At 38.2% G+C, this 13,973-nt stretch overlaps 1 pseudogene; it reads left to right on the top strand.

Annotated features, from left to right (window-relative positions):
* Positions 1–11,339: 11,339 nt before the first annotated feature.
* LOC143675487 (eukaryotic translation initiation factor 4E type 2 pseudogene) lies at positions 11,340–12,076 on the top strand (annotated as a pseudogene).
* Positions 12,077–13,973: the final 1,897 nt, after the last annotated feature.

Here is a 13,973-nt window from a genome sequence, read left to right as displayed (position 1 = left end):
CTTAGTTTCTGACCTATAAACTTGTCTCCAGATGAGAGCCCCACACTTTTAATTGTGGCCCTCTTTGCCCTTCACATTCTAACAAACTCCTCCTCACCCAGCCTCACTGATGAAGATGTTCCTCAAAGAAGCCTTCCCAGAAAAAAACAAGTTGATTTAAATTTCACATTTAAGTGCATAGGATAGAGATTGTAAGTTTGTTGAGCTGAAATGCCCAATTCACGAAGATGAATTCTCTTATACTAGATTTTGAATTATCACCTATACTGACCTTGTCTCTAATCTATATTTGCAGGCATGGAATTCCCTGACAAGCTCCATTCCCAGACCTCCATCTGCCTGCTGGCCGTTTCACCTCAAACTTACTAGTTTCTAATTGAATGACTCTTCTTTCTCCATTAAATGTCTTACTCCTTGATTTTGGTTATTTTATCTGAGAAGCTTTCCCTACCTCTTTGTATATGGAACCACTAGTAAAATTCTTATATAGTCAAGAAATATGTATTGAGTGCCTCCTATATACCAGGTACTGCGGTAAGCACAACAAATATACTGAGAAGGAAGGAAGGGAGGAAGGAAGGAAGGAAGGAAAACAACCAAATATAGTTTCTGTCCTTAAGGAGCTTACAGTCCAGAAGGGAAGACAATATTAATCAAATAATCGCAAAAGTGTATGTAAAACTGGAAAAAAGAATGAAATGTGACTCTCACCATTCAGCACACACACACAAAAGTAAATGTAAAACTGAAATAGTGATGAGTTATGAAGGAAAGAAGAATTTGAGTGGGTATGAAAAGTGGAGAGGTTCCATGAGAAGTGATGTGTGTGCTGCCATCCCAAGGCTGAGAGAGGCGACACAGGAGAGACAGCACATGTGAAAACACCGTGCCAGGAGGGAGTGTGGCAATTTCAAGGGACTAAAAGAAAAAGGCAGGATTGAAGAAATTGAAGCAAACATGGTATGGACTGAGGCTAGACAAGAATAGGGGAAGTTCTCACCTGCTATGCAGAAGACCCGGTTCGATTCCCAGCCCATGCACCCCCAAAAAAGAAAAAGAATAAGGAAGACAAATGTTCTAGTTTGCTAGCTGCGGTAACACAATATACCAGAAACAGAATGGCTTTTTAAAAGGGGAATTTAATAAGTTGCCAGTTTACAGTTCTAAGGCCAAGGAAATGTCCCAATTAAAAACAAGCCTATAGAAATGTCCAATCAAAGGCATCCAGGAAAAGATACCTTGGTTCAAGAAGGCCGATGAAGTTCAGGGTTTCTCTCTCAAGTGAGAAGGCACATGGCGAAGAGGGTCAGGGCTTCTCTCTCAGCTGGAAGGGCACATGGTGAACACAGTGTCATCTGCTAGCTTTCTCTCCTGGCTTCCTGTTTCATGAAGCTCCCCAGGAGGCATTTTCCTTCTTCATCTCCAAAGGTTGCTGGCTGGTGGACTCTGCTTCTCGTGGCTATGTTGTTGTTCTCTGCTTTCTCTGAATCTCTCTCATTCTCCAAAATGTTTCCTCTTTTATAGGACTCCAGCAAACTAATCAAGACCCACCCAAATACAGCTTCAGACATACTGTACTCAATAAGGATTAGAAGAACAGCTGCCTTTACAAAATGGGATTAGGATTAAAACATGGCTTTTCTAGGTAGGGTACATATATCCTTTCAAACTGATACAACAAATATAAACAAATAAATCTATATGAGGAGAAACAAGGTAGGGTGGAAGGATAGAAAAAATGAGAATGTAGAGGGGGTGCTATTTTAAATAAGTTGGACAGGAAATCTTCTCCAATGATGTGACATTTGATCAGAGACTTAAATGAAGTGAAGGAATGAGTCGTGAATATCTGGAAGAAGTGCAAAAGACAATATTTATCTGGGGATGTCTTAATCTGTCCCTCATTTTTGAAAGGGGTTTTTACTGGATATAAAATTCCTGATTGGCAATTGTTTTCTTTCAGCACTTTGAATATTTCGTTGCACTGCCTTCTTACCTTCATTGTTTCTGATGAGAAATGAGCACTTAATCTTATTGAGGCTCCCTTGCACATGATGTGTTGTTTCTCTCTTGTAGCTTTTAGGATTCTCTCTTTGTCTTTGGCATTCAACAGTTTGAATATAATGTGTCTGGCCATGGCTGTCTTTGAGTTTATCCTGTTTGGGCTTCATTAGGTTTCTCTAATGTGTGTATTTGTATCTTTCACTAAATTTGGGAAATTTTCTGCCATTACTTATTTGAATAGTCCTTCTTCTCTTTCTCTCTTCTCATTCCTAGGACATCTGTCATGCATATATTGTATGACAATGCATGGTGTATCACTTGATGCAATGACACTTGATGGTGTATCACAGGCCTTTAGGGTATTTTTGCTGTTTTAAATTATTTTTTCTTTCTGCCCCTCAGCCTGAATCATTTCAACTGACTTGTCTTCAAGATCACTGATTTTTTTCTTCTGCCAGCTCCAATCTTCTATTGAAACTCTCTAGGGAATTTTTCATTTCAGTTATTGTTGTCTTCAATTCCAGTAATTCTGCTTGGATTCTTTTAAAAATTTCGGTCTCTTTATTGGGATTCTGGTATTGTTCATTCTTTGTTTTCCTCATACCCTTTAGTTCTTTCTCCATGTTTTCCTTTATCTCCTCAAGCATATTGAGGATCATTTTTTCAAGGTCATTGTTTGGTATGCCCATCCAAAGTTTGGTCCTCTTGATGGTTTCTGGATTTTTATAATGTTCCTTTGGATGGGCCATCATTTCCTGTTTCTTTGTCTTGTAATCTTTTGTTGCACACTGTATATTTTAATGTCTTAACTCTGGAATTTCATCCATGAGGTGTCCGTTCCTTAATTTTCAGCTATTGATAAAGCAGAGATTTCCAGGAGATAAATATTTAAAAAAAATGCTAAAAGCATCTTTCATAGTCTTTGACAATTGGCTTTGTGTTGGCTGGTCCTTTCCTTCAGAGCTTAGCCCTCTCACTAAGCTCAGCCTGAGGCAAAGGCCCTAGGTCCTCTCTGGTCATTCCCAAGCATATGTCTTGTACTGAGTATGTGCTTGTGGCCATTCTTTTTACAGGGATATACATGCCTCCTCTTCTCCCTATGAAATAGACTCCCCGCCTTCCTAGGTTCTTTACTTTCTCTCAGGCCACTTTTATTATTTCTATACTGATTAAGCTGTCTGCAAGTTGCCTCTGCATGCAGGACAAGTTCTGAGATGTTAAACCAGAGATGAGCTCCCTGATTCAGTCTTTTAGGCTGCCACTACATAGACTGTCAGATATATATACACCCCATTTTTCATAGAGGTGTCACTCTGTTCCTTCCAGTATAGGACCAGGGACCCATGCTGAGAATGCAAGCTGGCTCTACAACATGCCATGGAGTGATGGTGGGTGGGGACTAGCAAGGGCACCACAAACTTTTCCTTCCATATTTAAATTGTATTTTCTTGATTTGGTGCTCATCCAGTTACTGTAACTTTTTATTTTTTACTTTTATTGATAAATCTTCACACACATACATTCCATACATGGTACAATTAGTGGCTCATAATATCATCACATAGTTTATTCATCACCATGATCATTTTTTAGAAATTTTGCATCACTCCAGTAAAAGAGATAAAAAGAAAAAAGAAAAAACTCATATATACCATACCCCTTACCCCTCCTTCTCATTGATCGCTAGTATTTCCATTTACCCAATATATTTTACCCTTTGTCCCCCCTATTATTTATTCACTTATCCATTTTTTTAAGTCATCTGTCCATACTGAATAAAATGAGCATCAGACACAAGACACGTAAATGTTACATCTTTATATGGTTGTCTTCAAGAATCAAGGCTTTTGGAACAGAGCTCAACAGTTTCAGGTACTTCCCTCCAGCCACTCCAATACACCATAAACTAAAAAGGAATATCTATATAATGCATAAGAACAACCTCCAGGATAATTTCTTGACTCTTTGAAATTTCTCAGCCACTGAAACTTCATTTTGTCTCATTTCTCTCTTCCCTCTTTTGGTCAAGAAGGCTTTCTCAATCCCATGATGCTGGGTCTCAGCTCATTCTGGGATTTCTGTCCCATGTTACCAGGGAAAGTTACACCTGGCAGTCAGGTCCCATAAAGTGGGGAGGGCAGTGAGAGAGAAAAAGGCCACATCTGAGCAACAAAAGAGGTTCTTGGGGTGACTTTTAGGCATAATTCTAAGTGTACTTAGCCTATTTAAAAGTGTGCTTAGCAGGAATAAGTTTCATAAGGGCAAATCCCAAGATTGAGGGCTTGGCCTATTGATTTGATTGTCCCCACTGCTTGCAAGACTATCAGAAATTCTCCAAATGAGGAAGTTGAATATTTCCTTCTTTCTCTCCAGTGCCCCAAAGGGACTTAGCAAATATTTCTTTAGTCACTGCCTGAATTACTCTAGGATATATTGGGGCATCATACTAACCTGGACAAACCAACAAAATCTCACACCCTATTCAAGATTCCATGTTCTTATGGTGTTCAAGTAAACTAACCACACAAATTAAATTAGGAAATGCACTACCCAAAATATAAATTTTGCACCAAATAAACATTGCTTCCTTTGGTCTCACACAGAAGTTGAAGTTTTAAAATATGGACGATATCATCCTGTACCAGTTTTCTGATTTACCTTAGTCCTATCTGAATCAACTTCATTTATTTCTCTACTCAAAGTCTGATCAGTTTTCCAACTTTTTAAACAGTTCCTGTATGGGGTACTACTGACTTTCATACCTTCAGAGCTCTATCTCCATTTCTCAGGTGACACATAAATACCCAAATTTTCTGGGAATGACTAGGTTATAAACAAACAGTTCAGTATCTCAGAATTTAGAAATAACAGTTACAACTCTTGAATATATGTGAATGCTGTATGAGCTTACAATCTAGGGCTCTTTACAGTTGGCCCCAACCTGATAACTCATGCTCTCAACTTCAGTTCACCGAGTTTTTATATTATAGTTAGTCCATATGAGTGAGGCATGATAATATTTGTCTTTTTGTTCCTGAAATTTCATTCAGCATCCAGTCCTTAAGGTCCATACACGTGGTTGCATTCCTCACAACTTATTCCTTGTTGCAGCTGCTCAGTAGTCCATTGTATGTATACACCATAGTTCCCCCTTCTATTCCTCAGTCGTTGTACCCTTAGGCCATCTCCATCAGCTGTGGATCAGGAACACTGTTGCCATAGACACCAATGTGCAAATGTCCATTCTGTCCCCACACTGAGTTCCTCTAGGTATACACTGAGCAATGGGGTTTCAGGATCCTATGGCAACCCCACCCCTAGCTCCTGCGGAACCACCACACTGTTCTCCAAGGGGCTATACCTCTCAGCTTCCCTACCAACAGTGAATAAGTACCTCTCTTTCTCTGCATTTTCTCTAGACTTGTTTCTTTCTGTTCATTTTTAAACAGTTTTATTCACACATTATGTAATCCAACCTAAGTGTAGAGACATGCCTTCATCACCATAATCTATCTGAAGACATTTCCTTTACTTTCACAAAAAATCCAAACCCCACCCCCATGTCCCCTGCCTGTCAGTTATTCTAACTTTTTATCAGTTGTTTTTTTTTCTTCAGAGCTCTGAGGAAGATGGCTTTGCCAGTTTTTGCTAATTATTCAAAAATTCTGTGGGGGAATAGAATCCTGGAGTGTCTCACACTGCCATCTTGGTTGACTGGATGTCCTCATTGTGGTTTTTATAATTTGCATTTCCCTGATGACTAATGATGCTGACATCTTTTCACATGCTTGTTGGCCATCCATATATCTTCTTTGAAGAAATGTCCATTCAAATTCTCTGTGCATTTTAATTTGGTTATTTTTTTTAATTATATTGATTTACACAAGCTATTTATATATTCTGGCTATAATTCCCTTATCAGTATATGATTCGCAAATATTTTCTTCTGTTCTGTGAATTGTCTTTTTACTTTCCTGATAGAGTCATTTAAAGTGCAAAAATTTCTAATTCTAGTGAAGTTCAATTTATCCATTTTTTTCTTTTATCACTGTGTTTTGGCGTTATGCCTAACCCAAGATCAAGAAGATTTACTCTTATGTTTTCTTCTAAGGGTTTTATAATTTTAGCTCATACTTTTAGGTATATAATCAAGTTCAAATTGATTTTGTTGGTACAAATTGATTTTTGGGGAAGATAGGGATCCAAATTTATTATTTTTCATGTGATACCCATTTGTACTATCCTTTCCCCATGAACTGTCTTGGCACCCTTGTCAAATATCAATTGACCATAATATATGGGTATATTTCTGGACCCTCAACTCTATTCTGTTGGAGTACTGTCTTGGTTACTGTAGGTTTATAGTAGGTTTTGAAATTGGGAAGTGTCATTCCTCCAACTTTGTTCTTCTTTCTCAAGATTGTGTTAGCTATTCTGGGTCCTTTTCATTTCCCTATGGATTTTAGAATGAGCTTGTAAGTTTCTGCAAATAGATAACTAGGATTTTGATAGGGAGTGCATTGAACTTGTGGATCAATATGGGGACTATTACAATCTGAACTATTAAGTCTTCTATTTCATAATATATATCTTTCTACATATTTAGATCTTCAATTTTTTCAACAATATGTTTTAGTTTTCTGTGTTCAAGTCTTGTACTTCTTTTGTTCAATTTATTCCTAAATATTTTATTCTTTTTTATGCTATTGTGAATAGAAGTGATTTCTTAATTTCACTTTTGGATGTCTCCTTGCTCATGTATAGAAATACAATTGATTTTTGTAAATTGATCCTGTATCCTGCAAACTGCTGAACCCATTTATTAGTTCTAACATTCCTAAGGATTTCTTCAGGACTCCCTGTCTATAGGATCATGTCACCTGAGAATTAAGATAGTTTCACTTCTTTCTTCCAATCTGGATGCCTTTTATTTCTTTTTCTTAACTAATTTCTTAACTAATTTCTTAACTAATTTCGCTAGACCTGCAGCAGAATGTTTCTGTGACCACTTTTGACTGCTCGTTGACTTCTTTGCTTCCTTGTAGATCTCAGCTGTTTCAAATAGTCACAGTTGCTGGATTAAAGACTTCGAGGTAATTGAGGGATTAGTGAACTGATGTCCCATAAGCACTGTTTGATTTTGATGCACATACTTTTTCATGTTCACCTATTTTCATATTACTTTAATTTCTTCTCTTTCTTAGGAAAAGAAGTTTTTGGAGAAATGCCTCCTTTATGAATACAAACTCTAGCACACTATTTTAAATTCATTTTTGTAGCCAGAAGTTCCTATTGCTCTACATTTAAATGAATCTTTTTTTTAATAACTATTTTTTTTATTATTAATTAAAAAAAGAATTAACAAAACAATTAGAAATCATTCCAATCTACATGTACAATCAGTAATTCTTAATAACATCACATAGTTGCATATTCATCATTTCTTACTACATTTGCATCGATTTAGAAAAAGAAATAAAAAGACAACAGAATAAGAATTAAAGCAATAATAGAAAGAAAAAAAAACAAAAACAAAAAACCTATACCTCACATGCAGCTTCATTCAGTGTTTTAACATAATTGCATTACAATTGGGTAGTATTGTGCTGTCCATTTCTGAGTTTTTATATCCAGTCCCGTTGTACAGTCTGTATCCCTTCATCTCCAATTATCCCTTCTCTTTTTTTTTTTTTTTAATTAACGGAAAAAAAGAAATTAACCCAACATTTAGAGATCATACCATTCTACACATGCAATCATTAATTCTTAACATCATCACATAGATGCATGATCATCATTTCTTACTACATTTGCATTAGTTTAGAAGAACTAGCAACATAACCGAAAAAGATATAGAATGTTAATATAGAGAAAAAAATAAAAGTAATAATAGTAAAATCAAAACAAAACAAAACAAAACAAAACAAAAACCTATAGCTCAGATGCAGCTTCATTCAGTGTTTTAACATGATTACTTTACAATTAGGTATTATTGTGCTGTCCATTTTTGAGTTTTTGTATCTAGTCCTGTTGCACAGTCTGTATCCCTTCAGCTTCAATTACCCATTGTCTTACCCTGTTTCTAACTCCTGCTGAACTCTGTTACCAATGACATATTTCAAGTTTATTCTCGAATGTCCGTTCACATCAGTGGGACCATACAGTATTTGTCCTTTAGTTTTTGGCTGGATTCACTCAGCATAATATTCTCTAGGTCCATCCATGTTATTACATGGTTCATAAGTTTATCTTGTCTTAAAGCTGCATAATATTCCATCGTATGTATATACCACAGTTTGTTTAGCCACTCTTCTGTTGATGGAGATTTTGGCTGTTTCCATCTCTTTGCAATTGTAAATAATGCTGCTATAAACATTGGTGTGCAAATGTCCGTTTGTGTCTTTGCCCTTAAGTCCTTTGAGTAGATACCTAGCAATGGTATTGCTGGGTCGTATGGCAATTCTATATTCAGCTTTTTGAGGAACCGCCAAACTGCCTTCCACAGTGGTTGCACCCTTTGACATTCCCACCAACAGTGGATAAGTGTGCCTCTTTCTCCGCATCCTCTCCAGCACTTGTCATTTTCTGTTTTGTTGATAATGGCCATTCTGGTGGGTGTGAGATGATATCTCATTGTGGTTTTGATTTGCATTTCTCTAATGGCCAGGGACATTGAGCATCTCTTCATGTGCCTCTTGGCCATCCGTATTTCCTCTTCTGAGAGGTGTCTGTTCAAGTCTTTTTCCCATTTTGTAATTGGGTTGGCTGTCTTTTTGTTGTTGAGATGAACAATCTCTTTATAAATTCTGGATACTAGACCTTTATCTGATATATCATTTCCAAATATTGTCTCCCATTGTGAAGGCTGTCTTTATACTTTCTTGATGAAGTTCTTTGATGCACAAAAGTGTTTAATTTTGAGGAGTTCCCATTTATTTATTTCCTTCTTCAGTGCTCTTGCTTTAGGTTTAAGGTCCATAAAACCGCCTCCAGTTGTAAGATCCATAAGATATCTCCCAACATTTTCCTCTAACTGTTTTATGGTCTTAGACCTAATGTTTAGATCTTTGATCCATTTTGAGTTAACTTTTGTATAGGGTGTGAGAGATGGGTCTTCTTTCATTCTTTTGCATATGGATATCCAGTTCTCTAGGCACCATTTATTGAAGAGACTGCTCTGTCCCAGGTGAGTTGGCTTGACTGCCTTATCAAAGATCAAATGTCCATAGATGAGAGGGTCTATATCTGAGCACTCTATTCGATTCCATTGGTCGATATATCTATCTTTATGCCAATACCATGCTGTTTTGACCACTGTGGCTTCATAATATGCCTTAAAGTCAGGCAGCGCGAGATCTCCAGCTTCGTTTTTTTTCCTCAAGATGTTTTTAGCAATTCGGGGCACCCTGCCCTTCCAGATAAATTTGCTTATTGGTTTTTCTATTTCTGAAAAATAAGTTGTTGGGATTTTGATTGGTATTGCATTGAATCTGTAAATCAATTTAGGTAGGATTGACATCTTAACTATATTTAGTCTTCCAATCCATGAACACGGTATGCCCTTCCATCTATTTAGGTCTTCTGTGATTTCTTTTAGCAGTTTTTTGTAGTTTTCTTTATATAGGTTTTTTGTCTCTTTAGTTAAATTTATTCCTAGGTATTTTATTCTTTTAGTTGCAATTGTAAATGGGATTCGTTTCTTGATTTCCCCCTCAGCTTGTTCATTACTAGTGTATAGAAATGCTACAGATTTTTGAATGTTGATCTTGTAACCTGCTACTTTGCTGTACTCATTTATTAGCTCTAGTAGTTTTGTTGTGGATTTTTCCGGGTTTTCGACGTATAGTATCATATCGTCTGCAAACAGTGATAGTTTTACTTCTTCCTTTCCAATTTTGATGCCTTGTATTTCTTTTTCTTGTCTAATTGCTCTGGCTAGAACCTCCAACACAATGTTGAATAATAGTGGTGATAGTGGACATCCTTGTCTTGTTCCTGATCTTAGGGGGAAAGTTTTCAATTTTTACATTTAAATGAATCTTATCTAATTCCCTCTATCTAACTAAACCTTGGATTCAGTCAGAAGACCTGGCTTTAATCTTTGGCTCAGCTATTCACTTTCGCTTTGCTTTCTTTGCCTTATCTGTACAGTGAGGGAGTTGAAGTAGATGATATTTAAAATTTCTTCACACTCTAACTAGCTGTCATTTAATATGTCTAATAATGTAATTAATTTCAGGTCCTAGACTCTTGATTGATGCACTGAGGGTGGAAAGAATAAGAAGTTAGGAATCTCATAGGATAAAAATCTAAGCTACCTAGCTACTTAGTAGTTTACTTTCCTATGTAACAGGATCATAAAATAACCTGTTTGGATGCAGAAAAGAGAAATCTTGGATTACAAATCTTTGTTAGAAAGACAAAGCTGATATGGTGTGGAATGATCAAAGTATAAAGTAACAAAAAGTGGCCTTCTTCAGCCAAGAGTCCAGTTTAAGAGCTAGAGGAGCTGCCAGTAGAGATAAAAATTTGTTGGTTTCAAAATATCATTATGAAAAAGATATATATCATTATGTATGTAGAGGGTCAATGGTCACTAGCCATATAGCTGACCTTGGTCTTGGGAGTAGGTAGCAGCAATGTGATGGTTAGGGTCATGTGTCAACTTGGCAGGTGATGGTGCCCAGTTATCTGTTTACGGAAGCACTGGCCTAACATTATTGTGAGGAAATTTCATGGATTTAAGTCATCAGTCAGTTGATTGCATCTATGGCTGACTGCATCTACAATCAACTGAGGGGTTTCTTCTGCAGTGAGAGAACACAATTGGCTCGATTTAATCCAATCAGCTGAAGACTTTTAAGAGAGAGGTGACAATTTCAGCAGAGAGGAGAAGAGAGAACTTTCATCTCTATTTCAGCCAGAGAAACTTTTATCTCTTCTTCAGCCAGCCAATCTCTCCTGGAGAGTCCATCAATGACTTTCATCAGAATTGCCAACTTGCAGCCTGCTACGGAATTTGAACTCATGCATCTGCACAGTTGCATGAGAAACTTTTATAGAATCTCCTATTTACAGATATCTACTTTTGGTTCTGTTTCTCTAAAGTATCCTAATACCAGAAACAAATGCTTCTTTGTTTGAACTCCACCTTTGTCTTCTCCTCCTGACAGCCAGCAGGCATTTCCTGACAATAAACAACACGTGGGAAACCTGGAAGGCTCTGAACTGGTTGGTCCATAAGAAAGAAGTTGAGGCTGTGAGATTTGATATATTTTTTAAAATATTTTTTCCATTATAAAAAATATATTTTATGTTTATGGAACATAAAATTGAAAAATACAGAGTGGCAGCGGTGGTGGCGAGAAGATGACCAACAGGTTGGATACCTGGAATGATGAAAACAGTGGGGACCATGTTCAGAATGAAGAAAACGGCATGCGGAAGGACGGTGAGAAGGAAAAACTGGAACAAAACAAGGGTGAGAGCAGAAGTAAGCGGAAGGCTGTTGTCCCAGGACCAGCAGAGCATCCCCTGCAGTACACCTGTACTTTCTGGGACTCCAGGAGAACCCCGGTTGTCCCAGCAGTTCACAGAGCTATGAACAGAATATCAAGCAGATAAGCACCTTTGCTTCTGTGGAGCAGTTCTGGAGGTTTTACAGCCACATAGTGCGTCCCGGGGGCCTGCAGGCCACAGTGACTTCCATCTCTTCAAAGAAGGCCTTAAGCCCATGTGGGAGGACGATGCAAATAAAAATGGTGGCAAGTGGATTATTCAGCTGAGGAAGGGCCTGGCATCCTGGTGCTGGGAAAATCTTATCCTGGCCATGTTGGGGGAGCCATTCATGGTTGCCGAGGAGATCTGTGGGGCTGTGGTCTTTGTCTCCTTTCAGGAGGACATTATTTCGACATGGAATAAGACTGCCAGCGACCAAGTAACCATAGCTTGAATCCGGGACACACTTCGACAAGTGCTTAACCTGCCTCGCAACACCATTATGGACTACAAAACTCACACTGACAGCATCAAGGACAATTCAAGTTTCCGAAAAACAAAATACACATTTTGAAAGTACTCAAGCTGGCAATAATCCTTTTCTGTATCTGTGTGTTTGTCCATAGCGGATGGGAGGTCTCCAGCGGTCCTTCCATCTGCTCACTGAAGGGACATACCTGAGCCACGGGCTCCCCTTTTGCACTCATTTCTGGAGGACAGATTCTGCTACCCACCCTCCGGCATCGCTGACTTTATAAAGCAGAAAAACGGAAACCTTGACTTTGTGATAGAAAACGCTGATTTTTAATGGGGTTCTGTGGGGGGAGCTCGGCCTTTCATTTGGCCATGTGCTGTCCTGAGGCCTCTGAGACATCCTCCTGTGCTCCTCCCAGACTGTGCTGAGTGTGTTGTGCCCTCATGTCCACGTCAGAGCTGCTGACTGAGAGTTATCAGTATTATGAATGCCTGTGTCTCCTAGAAAAGTTTTTTGTTGGAGAGTCCCAAAGCAGCTGTCAAGGCTCTCTTCTAGCTCTGCCATTCAATTATTAGGACATTAAAAAAAAAAATTGAAAAATATAGAAAAATAAAAATCATAAAATCCTATCACTTAGTTATAACTACATTTAGTAGTTATACTACTATTAAATGTCTTGGAATATTTGATTTATGGACTGATTCATTTAATAAGTATTTTAAGGGCTCTGATATGCCAGACATGGTACAGGTCTTGGGAAATACCAAACAGACGCTTGTGGTACCTGTAGCATTTCTGTCTAGTCTTTTTCTAGACATTTTTCATACATTTCAAACTTCTTTCAAGTTATAGGAACAGTCTAAATAGTTTATCTTCAATTATTGTTTAAAAAAAACTTCACTTCCTTACTTTTATCGATAGTTTTGTATATCCTGGACATTTCATATTGGTTTTAATTGAATTAGGAATGTGTTGCTCTCCTCGTTATTACAACTTCATCAACTCAAAGTGGTGAAAATAAGTTGGGTATCAATGAGGGAAAACTGTGTTTTTGAGGTGGAATTCTTAGGATCTCTACTTCCAGCTCTAACAATTTTCTAATGTGCTCACAGTTATTTGTTCCTATAGTGTTGACTCTTCTAGATGGAGAGTCTTCTCTCGCAGGAATCTCTGCTCGCCTCTCCTAACAGCCAGGGGCTGCGATTGCTCAGTTCTCACTCAGCACCGAAACAGCCTCTCGTGAGTGGGTCTCAGTTCCCCGCTTCTCTTCTGCAGCTCCCGGTCCCCAGGAGGCGCTGGTGAGCATTGCCCTGACGCACGCTGCACTTTGCCCAGCTGCATTTGGTGGCTGTAGCAGATGTTGTTGATGTCTCCTTTTGCTTTGGGCCATCCAAGACCACCAGCAGGTGACAGTTTCCAGCATGCTGATTCCCTCTCACCTCAAGTACCTGTGTATCTTCTCTTTCATTTCTCTCTCTGGTTCTCAAGCCTGATTCTTCACCATTTTCCTGTTTTCCAACATCAGTTATTTTCAGGAAATCCTTGTGCCCATGCATCTATTTGCTTGATGTGGGTGTTATTCCCTTGACAATAATTCTGGCAAAGGGGGATTTAAGGGGGTGATGGAAGCAGAGATAGATTTGGGATAGATTTCCACCTTGGAAATCTGTGTGTGTGTGTGTGTGTGTGTGTGTGTGTGTGTGTGTGTGTGTTCAAGTCAACTTTTTTTAATGAAAAAAATGCATGCTTGTGGTTAAAAAACAAAAATCACATTGGCCTTCTTAAACCAAGGTATCTTTTCCTGGATGCCTTATATTGGACATTTCTATAGACTTGCTTAAACTGGGACATTTTCTCAGTCTCAGAACTATAAACTAGCAACTTATTAAATTCCCCTTTCTAAAAGCAAAAAAAAATCAAACAGCGCACAGACCAATCCAGACCTCTAGCCCCCTTCCCAGAGGCAGCAACCATTGAGGAATATTCTAGGCTTATA

This window comes from Tamandua tetradactyla, chromosome 3, assembly GCF_023851605.1.
Source record: "Tamandua tetradactyla isolate mTamTet1 chromosome 3, mTamTet1.pri, whole genome shotgun sequence".
In the NCBI taxonomy this organism is placed as follows: domain Eukaryota; kingdom Metazoa; phylum Chordata; class Mammalia; order Pilosa; family Myrmecophagidae; genus Tamandua; species Tamandua tetradactyla.
Note: the sequence above shows the minus strand (reverse complement) of the source record. Positions and strands in the feature narration are given on the sequence as shown.